Source organism: Schistocerca nitens, chromosome 2 (assembly GCF_023898315.1).
Source record: "Schistocerca nitens isolate TAMUIC-IGC-003100 chromosome 2, iqSchNite1.1, whole genome shotgun sequence".
In the NCBI taxonomy this organism is placed as follows: Eukaryota; Metazoa; Arthropoda; class Insecta; order Orthoptera; family Acrididae; genus Schistocerca; species Schistocerca nitens.
Window position 1 is genome coordinate 37,771,134 of NC_064615.1, and position 12,401 is coordinate 37,783,534.

Here is a 12,401-nt window from a genome sequence, read left to right on the forward strand (position 1 = left end):
TGGTCTTACTACTTAAGTCTTATTTAATGAACAGAAATTACATAAGACCTCTTAGCAATGTAATAAACAATCTTGTCATAATTTGTGAAATGAATCTCAAGGGCAATGTTGGTAATACAGGGTGTGGCAGCATTCATAGCATAATTTGACTTGTGTAGTACAATGACATACTGCAGGAATGCATGCCAGCTCGTGCCGCATTTGTGTACTAATGAGCTGCCATTTTGAGTGTGACATTGATGTGGAGTGGTGGAGTGCACAGCATCTTGCCTTTGCTGCTGAAAGTTATTTCAAGAATAAAAACTCTGTTATTGCTACCCAGCAGCTATTTTGGCAACATTTCAACTTGGGACATCATGGGAAAGTTCCAGATGGATGGACCATTGTGAGGTGGGTATGTGCATTTCAAACAACAGGTTCTGTTTGCAGTGGCAAACCAGGAAGAAGAGAAAGAACTCTGCAGACACCAGAAGCCATGGAAAATGTTCATGCTGCACTACTGCGTAGCCCAAAAAGATCTGCAAATCGTCACGCGCAAATTGTGCATATGTCCAATTGCTCATTCAGGAGGATATTGCACAAAGATCTCCCTTTTCACCCATATAAGCTGCAGATTGTTCAGAAAATTAGTCCTCGCGATTGGGTTTCACCCGAAACATTCTGCTTAGCCATGCGTGATCTCCTTCGCCAAAATCCACAAATTTTGCATACCATCCTGATGCCAGATGAAACTCATTTCGAGTTATATGGTTCAGTGAATCAACAGAACATGTGTTATTGAAGTGATGTAAACCCATAAGAACTGCACATCAAGCCCTTGCACAGTTCTCAAGTCACAGTGTGGTGTGGAGTTACTTCCTTTGGGATTATGGGCCCTTACTTCTTTGAGGATGACAGTTGTGTGGTTGTAACTGATACCAGTGAATGCTACCTAAAGATGCTGCAAGACTTCGTTCTTCCCCAATTAGGTATGGTCGATGTGGATGTGAAACAATTATGGTTTCAACAAGGTGGAGCGACCTCGCGTACAGTCAGAATTCGCATGGATTTCTTGCGTCATTTCCCAGTAGACTAATTTCCCATTTTGGTGACATTTCCTGGCTGCCTCGCTCACCTGACCTTTCGTGTGCAGACTTTATCCTTTGGGGCTGCTGGAAGCAATAAGTGTTCCAAACACATAGTGCCACCTTTCCTGAGTTGATGGATCACATCAGAACTGCTGTCACCAGTGTCCCATGGAATACATTACTCTGAGTTATAGAAAGCTTCCAACGCTGCCTAGATGATTGTTGTGCGGAGGGGAATCATTTGACAGGAGTCATATGCAAAAAGTAATCCACACAATGGACAATGACTTACACATTAGTAAATGGCATACCTTTAACTATTAATTGACATAAGAGGTAATAAATAAATTACAGTTTCTATCTGATGGCGTATTTTAAATATCCTACTATGAATGCTACCGCACCCTATACCACGGTACATTTCCATGGTAAATTTCAGTTATATGTTGCATTGCTCTTCATGCCCTTTTTCTTTGCCACTTCCAAGGCAGGAATAAGAATTATGAAGCTCCTGCAACGTGAGTGTTGTGAGGAGTATTGTAGAGTGAATGTGTTGGATTTCACTAATGAAGTGTAAGCGGACATAGGAAGTGGACAGTATAAATATCTGTGCTCACAAGGTTCAACAACAAAACTGTAGCTGTTATTTCAGCAAAAGCATATGGTTGCTGATAGAGATATAATTAAACTGTTTACCTGGGGTCTTGCAGATTCTGCTGACTGACAAGTACAAAATGAGATTAATAGTAAAAAGTACATGAAAAGTACCATTGAATCCTCATAGCTCCAATAATAAATGTACAAAATTTGGTGAATTTTTGCATCACTGATATCAGAGTGATCATCTTCAACAGGAAAATCACAGAAAAATGACAGCTAAACAGAGCATGGAGTTTTTCTCTTAGTGGATTCCATATGACTTTAAAATCAACAATATTTTGATGACAAGTTAATGGTACTTCTATATTTTGGCCTTATTGTTTGGGTGATCCCTGAGAGTTCCATTAGCATCTTAACTCTACACACGAAAGCATGAATTTTTTTCACAGAGACAGAGAAATCTTAGGGCAATATGAGAGCAAGCACACTTGGACGTTTTATATTTCAAAAGCTCACTCACACACACCTGTACATAGGAGCTACTAGGTGCCACCACCTGTCTCAAGCAGCAGGCACTCTGATGTTCTTGATTCACTAACCCCATATCACATAATTGGAACACCTTCAAACTATATTCCTGGAAATTTTATGTTTGTCTAAGTGGCCACAAACCAATAAAAACATATAAACAGGAGAACAAGGATGAGGCCTTCAAGATGATAGTTCACCTGCCATATATTGCAACTGTTTCTGTGGAAATACACAGTAAGAAAACCAAAGAATAAAGTGATTTTTCATGCTCAATCAAAAACCTTGGCATTTTCAGAACTGATTAAAGGTTCCTTGGTGCTTCATGAGGCAGTTGCTTACAGATTTCTGTGTTAGTGCAGCATATCCTATGTAGGGAAAATAATATGCACTGTTCATGGGTGCCTCATGGAATATCAGCAGCCTACTCATCTCCTAAAAGCTGACAAATCCACCACTGTCGAACATTCTACACTCCTGGAAATTGAAATAAGAACACCGTGAATTCATTGTCCCAGGAAGGGGAAACTTTATTGACACATTCCTGGGGTCAGATACATCACATGATCACACTGACAGAACCACAGGCACATAGACACAGGCAACAGAGCATGCACAATGTCAGCACTAGTACAGTGTATATCCACCTTTCGCAGCAATGCAGGCTGCTATTCTCCCATGGAGACGATCGTAGAGATGCTGGATGTAGTCCTGTGGAACGGCTTGCCATGCCATTTCCACCTGGCCCCTCAGTTGGACCAGCGTTCGTGCTGGACGTGCAGACCGCGTGAGACGACGCTTCATCCAGTCCCAAACATGCTCAATGGGGGACAGATCCGGAGATCTTGCTGGCCAGGGTAGTTGACTTACACCTTCTAGAGCACGTTGGGTGGCACGGGATACATGCGGACGTGCATTGTCCTGTTGGAACAGCAAGTTCCCTTGCCGGTCTAGGAATGGTAGAACGATGGGTTCGATGACGGTTTGGATGTACCGTGCACTATTCAGTGTCCCCTCGACGATCACCAGTGGTGTACGGCCAGTGTAGGAGATCGCTCCCCACACCATGATGCCGGGTGTTGGCCCTGTGTGCCTCGGTCGTATGCAGTCCTGATTGTGGCGCTCACCTGCACGGCGCCAAACACGCATACGACCATCATTGGCACCAAGGCAGAAGCGACTCTCATCGCTGAAGACGACACGTCTCCATTCGTCCCTCCATTCACGCCTGTCGCGACACCACTGGAGGCGGGCTGCACGATGTTGGGGCGTGAGCGGAAGACGGCCTAACGGTGTGCGGGACCGTAGCCCAGCTTCATGGAGACGGTTGCGAATGGTCCTCGCCGATACCCCAGGAGCAACAGTGTCCCTAATTTGCTGGGAAGTGGCGGTGCGGTCCCCTACGGCACTGCGTAGGATCCTACGGTCTTGGCGTGCATCCGTGCGTCGCTGCGGTCCGGTCCCAGGTCGACGGGCACGTGCACCTTCCGCCGACCACTGGCGACAACATCGATGTACTGTGGAGACCTCACGCCCCACGTGTTGAGCAATTCGGCGGTACGTCCACCCGGCCTCCCGCATGCCCACTGTACGCCCTCGCTCAAAGTCCGTCAACTGCACATACGGTTCACGTCCACGCTGTCGCGGCATGCTACCAGTGTTAAAGACTGCGATGGAGCTCCGTATGCCATGGCAAACTGGCTGACACTGACGGCGGCGGTGCACAAATGCTGCGCAGCTAGCGCCATTCGACGGCCAACACCGCGGTTCCTGGTGTGTCCGCTGTGCCGTGCGTGTGATCATTGCTTGTACAGCCCTCTCGCAGTGTCCGGAGCAAGTATGGTGGGTCTGACACACCGGTGTCAATGTGTTCTTTTTTCCATTTCCAGGAGTGTATTTCTAGTGACCATTCAAAGAAACACAATGAAACAAAAATTGTCCTCCTTACTTCAAAGTTATGGATCTACATTATCAAGGATTCAGTGGAAATGTGACTGTCTGTGGCCCTTATCAATTGGGATGGCAGTTTCCAGTTAGATACTGCATGTAATACTATCTTGGAAAAATAGGTAGTGTCATTCTGTGATTCTCTTATTTTATCACGTAAAGGCGATCGATCTGCTCACAAGGGGGGACCAGGGAGGGGGGTGGCGGTGCACATGAAGCAGAGCACAGGCTTGTAGTAGAAAGGATGCATGTGCTGAAGCAATGCATGGGCTTTGAAAAATGGGTACATCATGCATGCAGTGGTGGGGTCTTTAGGAGAGCTCTGTACATTTTTGCCAGTAAGCACCTGAAAATGACCAGAATACTTAGGATCAGAATATTGTGGCAGCTAACTTTGCCCGAAAGTTTCAGGAACAATCAAAATGCTGTGAAAATTTTACACTTCACATATAATGCAGTTTGAGACATTCAAACTCTTCTAATGTGTGCATATGTTATTAGCATCTGGCAACAGTTAAGCATCTATAAAAATTAAAATTCTTTCTTTTTACCTTCAGTTGTACAGTAAGTAATTTTTTACATTCATGTTGCTTCCTGCACACTCTTAGTAAAGACTCCTGATGTGTGTGTGTGTGTGTGTGTGTGTTGCCGTGTGTCATCAGTTTACAAATGATTTGATGATAGCCCCATCTCTAACTCCCTTGTCTTATTCCTTTCACCTAAGCATACCTATTAGGCCTACATACAGCATCTTCAATATTCTGTTTAAAATACGGGGTGTTTCAGGAAGAATGAATGATTTGAGAGCTCGATATTTATTGAGAAAATATATTACAAACATGGGATGAATTGCAAAATACTAACAAATTCTTAAAGTTTTAGCTATGCTATTACAAATGCTCTATGCATTTACCAGCAGTAGCATAAACAATGTCTAGATGATAGCTAAATTCGTAATAAATTTTACACAGTGTATCTGCTTTTACAGAAGTTATGGCGGCTGTTATTCTGTTCTTCACATCTTGCATGTCACAAGGTAAAGCAGAGATGAATACACTTTCCTTCACATATGCCAACAAGAAAAAATCATTTGGGGTTGTCTGGTGACCCTGGAGGCCAAGAACGCAGGGCACTGTCCCAGGGTCCCGTGCATACTATCCAGCATTGAAGTAGAGCGTCATTGAGAAACTGACGTATGTTGTGCTGGTGTGGTGGAGTTCCATCCTTCTGGAAAATGAAGTCATCAGAGTCCTCCTGAAGTTGTGGAAAAAAACAATACTGTAGCATGTGAAGAAGGCTCATTCCAGTCACTTTTTTTTTCTCAAAAAAGTGGAGACCATACACTTTCTCACGAGACATGGCACAAAAATGTTCATTTTAGGTGATTCTCTTTCATGATCAATAATGTCATGATGGTTCTGGAATCCCCATATGCACATGTTATGTTGTTTATCACTAACATGAAATGTTGCTTCATCACTGAAACTTAACCATGAACTGAAATTCCATTTCATTTTTTCACCAACTCCAAGATCTTGCATTAATTGAAGTCTGCATGGCCATGAACTGAAGTCAATCCATTTCGCTTTTTCACCAACTCCAAGATCTAGCATTTATTGAAGTCCGCACGGCTTATACACACACGCTTAACACTTGCAAGCAGTCATATGAGGCACTGCCAGTTCTCTGGTTGTGCAGTAAGTAGACTTCCGTAGACTCTGCTCAAATGTTTGCTGAATTATTTCCATCACATCACAACATTGAACAGAAGTCTTACCTTTGCACAAGTGTCCTGTCTGTTCAAATTGGTGATACCAGTGACAAATGTTTTTGGGAGTAGGAAAATTTATGCCAAAATACCAACAAAAAGCATGCTGGACCGAAACACTGACTCACTCTTTGCAAACTGCAGCATACAAGATGCCTTCTGTTGAGCAGATACCACCTTATTTTTGACTGAGTGCAAACTAAGAAGATGCACTGACTGACATCTAACGGCAATTTTCTGAAACTATGCCATGCCCATTCAAACAACACACATTTACTTGTAGGCACGTCCCATATTTCATAATTATTATCGCCCAAATTCACATCATTCTGTTTGAAACACCCTGTAGAGTACTGTTTGCTTATATCTACAGTTTTTACTCTCTGCTGGATATTCCTGTGTCAAACTGTTTCTGAATGTTGTAGCAACTGCTGTACTTACAGTTTCTATCCTCTGCTCAAGGATTCTGTTCGTATCTCTCCATTTCATACTCTCACAAGGGACTCAAATTTTTACATTACTCCTTTCAAATACTTTCAGTTTCTTTTCTGTTTTGCAAGGGCCATATTACTGTCATGCGATGCTCTAGATGTCCTCTTTCAGAAATGTCTTCCTTAATTCCATGTTATAGTTTCATAGCAGCAGAGTTATTGTTGCAATCTTTTTTTGCCTGTGCCATTCTCATTGTGGTGTGTCTTTTGCTTTGACCATTTTGTATAATCATGTCACTTGGTTATCAGAATTAGTTCAGAACAATAATGGTAATTCCTGGATGGAGCAATATGTAAAATAGGGGAAAGGCAACCACTCATCGTAGTGGATCTATGCATAGATCACAGCAACATACAATAGAAAACAGCATTCACACTAACTTTTGAGCCCTAACTCTTTTTCCAGCAATAGTAAATATACACAATCTCCAGTAGTACACACACCTAACCACACAGACACCCAGAAGCTCACTCCCATTTCCATAGCAAACCTGTATTTACAGTTGCTGCAGGCTAAAGCTGAGGGAGTGTGTGTTTGGGTGTCTATGTGGTTGTGTGTGTGAATGTGTGTACTATTGCTAGAAAAAGAGCAAGTGCTTGTTATAACTATTTCAATTATTTAATAATTTTTACACAATCTTATTGTTATGCAGTTAGGTACTTCCTCTTCTATTACTTTTCATAGCTTTAATCTTTGTTCTGTGTATTATTAACCCATTTTCTGGGTGAAAAGGACGTTCCATTGGATTTGACAGTTATTCTAAGTCTTCCTTACTGGTAGAGGAGAGAGAAAGCCTGACGATGCATACGGGAAAAGGAGTGCATTACAGTGAATGAAAATTTTTCAATGGCACTACTGCAGAATAGGTCAGACACTTACAGAATATTCTTTCACAACAGTAGGGAAAATTCAAAACCAGAAGACATATATTATTCATTAGATATTTACTTTTGACAGTTTCCTTCCATGTTTAAAATGACAGCACTTGTTTACATCTTTGCCTAAATAATTAACAGTCAATTCATCTCACATCCACACTATCAAAAGTGACTAAGTACTGTTCTGTCCGTGGATCATTTTTTTTTTTTGGGGGGGGGGGGGCAGCTACCCTCCTCCTTCCTTCCTGGAGTACATCCTTGCTGTCAGTTACAGTGTGTTATCTAATAAGCTGGCTTATACTGGGGAGGGGGGAAGGGTTGTTGGGATTGGAGGACGCACGCCCAACCCTCACTGGAGGTTGAGGGGGTGAGGAGCCATGCAGGGGACATGGGGGTTCCCCCATGCCCCCTGCCACTTCACTTATGATACACGCTTCCCAAAAGCAGAAGTCATGTATGTAGATAAATTTTGTTTAACATTTTAAATATTCCATCCCATCTATTATGCACTTCTTCCTTGAATCGCCCCAATAATTTAATTTTTCAGCTACAATCTTTTTGACAATACAATATTCATCGAATATTTCCACACTATACATTTCGACACAGCTTACTATCTGAATCAGTGGTACAGTTGATTCTATATTACTCCATCGTACATCCATTTTCAAACTGGTTGAACAAAGTGAATTATAATCTGAAAATTTCTTCCCCATGAAACCAAATATTCAAGTACTACATTATAGACTGAATGGACACAGGAATAAAATGAAGTGCAAGCAGTTTAAGCAGCCATACGATTTCTTTGACATATACTTGATCTTAAAACTCTTAAAATTATTTTGTACCCTGATTTTCATCTTTGTTAAGAGTAGTTCATAACAAGATATTGTCTTTGCAAGGCAGGAATTCTGCTTTTCGATTTTTTGAAAGCTTGTTTCAAGAAGACCGATCTGGATATGAGTAAACCACAAATCCCAACCATAATTCAGAGTTCTCATTGTTGAAACCTGATTTCAAAATGGACAACTTGATTCAGAGAGGAAAACTTATTTTAGAGCAAGATTTAAATTCAAAATTCTTTCAAGAGCAGGAAGTAACACCAACCACTTCGTACTACTGTATCCTAGTAACTGACGTTCACAAAATCACACAACTCTTTGCGTCTTTTCACTTTACAGTATAAAAAAATTACTTGTAATTTTAGAGATGATATTCTCTATATCAACTGGCAGCTCCCCAACGGCTGTTTCCACATTGTTGTGGACAATATTTACCATGCAACTCACATCTGTACGACAATTCCTACCAAAGCTCTCCTGTAATTTTGCAGAAACATTTTCTCTGCCTCTTCTGTTTACTCCACAAAACGAAGTGTACATATTGTTAGCAAATAAAGACACAAATTTTGATTCTAGGTATGAGTATGCAGAACTGACATCACATTTTTAGATGTTAAATTAGAACTTTCATTTTCAATAGAAATGATTTCCAATAATTATTTTTTGATGCACTCAGCTTTCTGAAATGCAATACTTTTTTAATAAAGGACATGTCATCGGCATACAGAACAATTTTGGTATTTATAGTACAGTATTTAATATCATTTACATAGATCAAGAACAGAAGGGGGCCCAATACCGAGCCCTGGGGCACCCCATATTTTATGCAAGTGATCTCTGATTTGTAGACACCACTTTCCGTTTTAAGTAGAACAAACTGCTTTCTATTGCTCATATAACACTTTATTAGGTCATAAGCAGCACCTCTAATGCCCATGTTCCATAGCTTGTCTAATAGGGTGTCAACATTCACACAATCAAAGGCTTTTTCCAGGTCTAGGTATACACCTGCCACATGTTCCTTGCTTTCGATACCCCGTAACACCTCTTCAATTAGTTGAGTAGCTGCAATGCTAGTTGATTTACCTTTTACGAATCCATTTTGATTTTCGAACATCAGGTTATGTTTGTTAAGAAGGTTTATAATCCTGTTGTATATAACTTTCTCAACTATTTTGGAAAAGATAGGAAGGATTGAGACTGGTCTGTAGTTTTCTATTTTGTTGTTGTCACCTTTCTTAAAAATGGGTGTTACCTGTGCTATTTTGAGTCTGTCTGGAAAGGTGCCTGATTCTATTATATTGTTGACTGCTGCAGACAGAAGTACAGACACATTTTGGCTACAGGCTTTTAAAACATTAGTATTTAGGCCATCATGCTCAGCTGAATTAGAGGGTTTTAGAGAGCTAATGATGCCCATTATTTCTGCACAGTTTGTGGGGGCTAGATATATACTATGGTCACATGTATTACCTTTAAAACTATAGTGCATGTTTTTATGTTTGTCATTTATGGTTTCCCCTACGGAAGAAAAATATTCATTAAAAATATTTGCAATTTCCAGTTGATCTTTTATGAGCATGCCATTGTGGTTCATAGTAAAGTCCATACAGGATTTGTCATTGCCGGTTCTAAAACTGTTTATGACTGCCCAGATGCCAGTAGTTATGTTGTGTGAGTTTTGAAGCTTATTTGCAACATAGTTGCTCCTGGTCTGTGTAAGTAAGTCCTTATAGTGTGCTTGATATACACTCCTGGAAATTGAAATAAGAACACCGTGAATTCATTGTCCCAGGAAGGGGAAACTTTAATGACACATTCCTGGGGTCAGATACATCACATGATCACACTGACAGAACCACAGGCACATAGACACAGGCAACAGAGCATGCACAATGTCGGCACTAGTACACTGTATATCCACCTTTCGCAGCAATGCAGGCTGCTATTCTCCCATGGAGACGATCGTAGAGATGCTGGATGTAGTCATGTGGAACGGCTTGCCATGCCATTTCCACCTGGCGCCTCAGTTGGACCAGCGTTCGTGCTGGACGTGCAGACCGCGTGAGACGACGCTTCATCCAGTCCCAAACATGCTCAATGGGGGACAGATCCGGAGATCGTGCTGGCCAGGGTAGTTGACTTACACCTTCTAGAGCACGTTGGGTGGCACGGGATACATGCGGACGTGCATTGTCCTGTTGGAACAGCAAGTTCCCTTGCCGGTCTAGGAATGGTAGAACGATGGGTTCGATGACGGTTTGGATGTACCGTGCACTATTCAGTGTCCCCTCGACGATCACCAGTGGTGTACGGCCAGTGTAGGAGATCGCTCCCCACACCATGATGCCGGGTGTTGGCCCTGTGTGCCTCGGTCGTATGCAGTCCTGATTGTGGCGCTCACCTGCACGGCGCCAAACACGCATACGACCATCATTGGCACCAAGGCAGAAGCGACTCTCATCGATGAAGACAACACGTCTCCATTCGTCCCTCCATTCACGCCTGTCGCGACACCACTGGAGGCGGGCTGCACGATGTTGGGGCGTGAGCGGAAGACGGCCTAACGGTGTGCGGGACCGTAGCCCAGCTTCATGGAGACGGTTGCGAATGGTCCTCGCCGATACCCCAGGAGCAACAGTGTCCCTAATTTGCTGGGAAGTGGCGGTGCGGTCCCCTACGGCACTACGTAGGATCCTACGGTCTTGGCGTGCATCCGTGCGTCGCTGCGGTCCGGTCCCAGGTCGACGGGCACGTGCACCTTCCGCCGACCACTGGCGACAACATCGATGTACTGTGGAGACCTCACGCCCCACGTGTTGAGCAATTCGGCGGTACGTCCACCCGGCCTCCCGCATGCCCACTATACGCCCTCGCTCAAAGTCCATCAACTGCACATACGGTTCACGTCCACGCTGTCGCGGCATGCTACCAGTGTTAAAGACTGCGATGGAGCTCCGTATGCCACGGCAAACTGGCTGACACTGACGAGTGACGGCGGCGGTGCACAAATGCTGCGCAGCTAGCGCCATTCGACGGCCAACACCGCGGTTCCTGGTGTGACCGCTGTGCCGTGCGTGTGATCATTGCTTGTACAGCCCTCTCGCAGTGTCCGGAGCAAGTATGGTGGGTCTGACACACGGTGTCAATGTGTTCTTTTTTCCATTTCCAGGAGTGTATTTTGAAGGCTTCCTTTAGCTCAGGAATCTCTCTATTATTCAGCATTGCACTGTGGAGTAGTTTTAATTTTTCCCTCGCTTCAGTGACATTACTATTTACCCAAATATTTTTGTTTATATTTTTTGTTTGTTTCATTTTTGTGATTACAACTGGGCATGTGGTATCAAAGCAGTAATAGAAGTCAGCAGCAAAGTTATCATATGAAAAGCTATTATTTTCAAACCATTTTATTTGTGTTAGCATCCAGTTTAGTCTATTTATGTTGTCATTATACATTATTCTTTTAGTTACAAACTGTTGCTTTGTGGTGACAGTGGGTGCCTCATGGCGTTCCAATTTAAGATGTGTCTGCTGCGTGGTAACACATCATTCCATCAACACCACCTGATGATGGCGGAACAGTTATTCGCCAAAATATCGTGAACCTTCACTGACTGGCTCCGTCAGTACACCCTATAACTTTGGAACCAGCATATACGCCGGGAAAGACTCAGATCACATACTTCGTCCGCCTTCGTTGTTCACAGAACTCGCTGAACAGTTCCAACAATAAGTGAGGTATGAGCCTATCCAAGACTTGCCATAACAAGAAATGGCAAAAATACTTCCGTTTTTAATTTAGGATTACCGCGTCAAGAAAATTCGGGAATTACCTATTCGCATCCCATTAAAACTTCTGGGAATGCGGTGCACACAAGCAAAAAATGGAGACTGTCCAGTTTTTTTATGGGACGAGCGGCAGGTTCACCGATGTTACATTATGTAAATCTATACTCTGTGAAATGACACTATCAAGATTTACAGCTGGCAGAGGCTCAAATACGCCGAAGTGGTTGAGTAATGCAAAGCGTTTCCTGGAAAACCTTAGGCACATTGTTGCTGTCCTCAACGTATTCGACTGGTACACCACACAGTTATCCAGTTACGACTAGTATAAAGGAGTATGCCATTTACAGGAAAGTAATTAGGTGCATTCCATGCAGCCACCTTACAAAAATAGCAAACGGTTTGCATAACTAATTAGGATACCAAACATAATCCAAAGAAACGTTAATGTTACCGCTTTCAAATTCGACAGTCTACAGGACCCAAAATATAC

At 42.8% G+C, this 12,401-nt stretch overlaps 1 protein-coding gene across 1 annotated transcript in view; it reads right to left on the reverse strand.

Annotated features, from left to right (window-relative positions):
* Positions 1-12,401, reverse strand: part of LOC126235709 (uncharacterized) — a 233,384-nt gene that overhangs the window by 41,090 nt on the left and 179,893 nt on the right. The gene's annotated exons all lie outside the window — the stretch shown is intronic.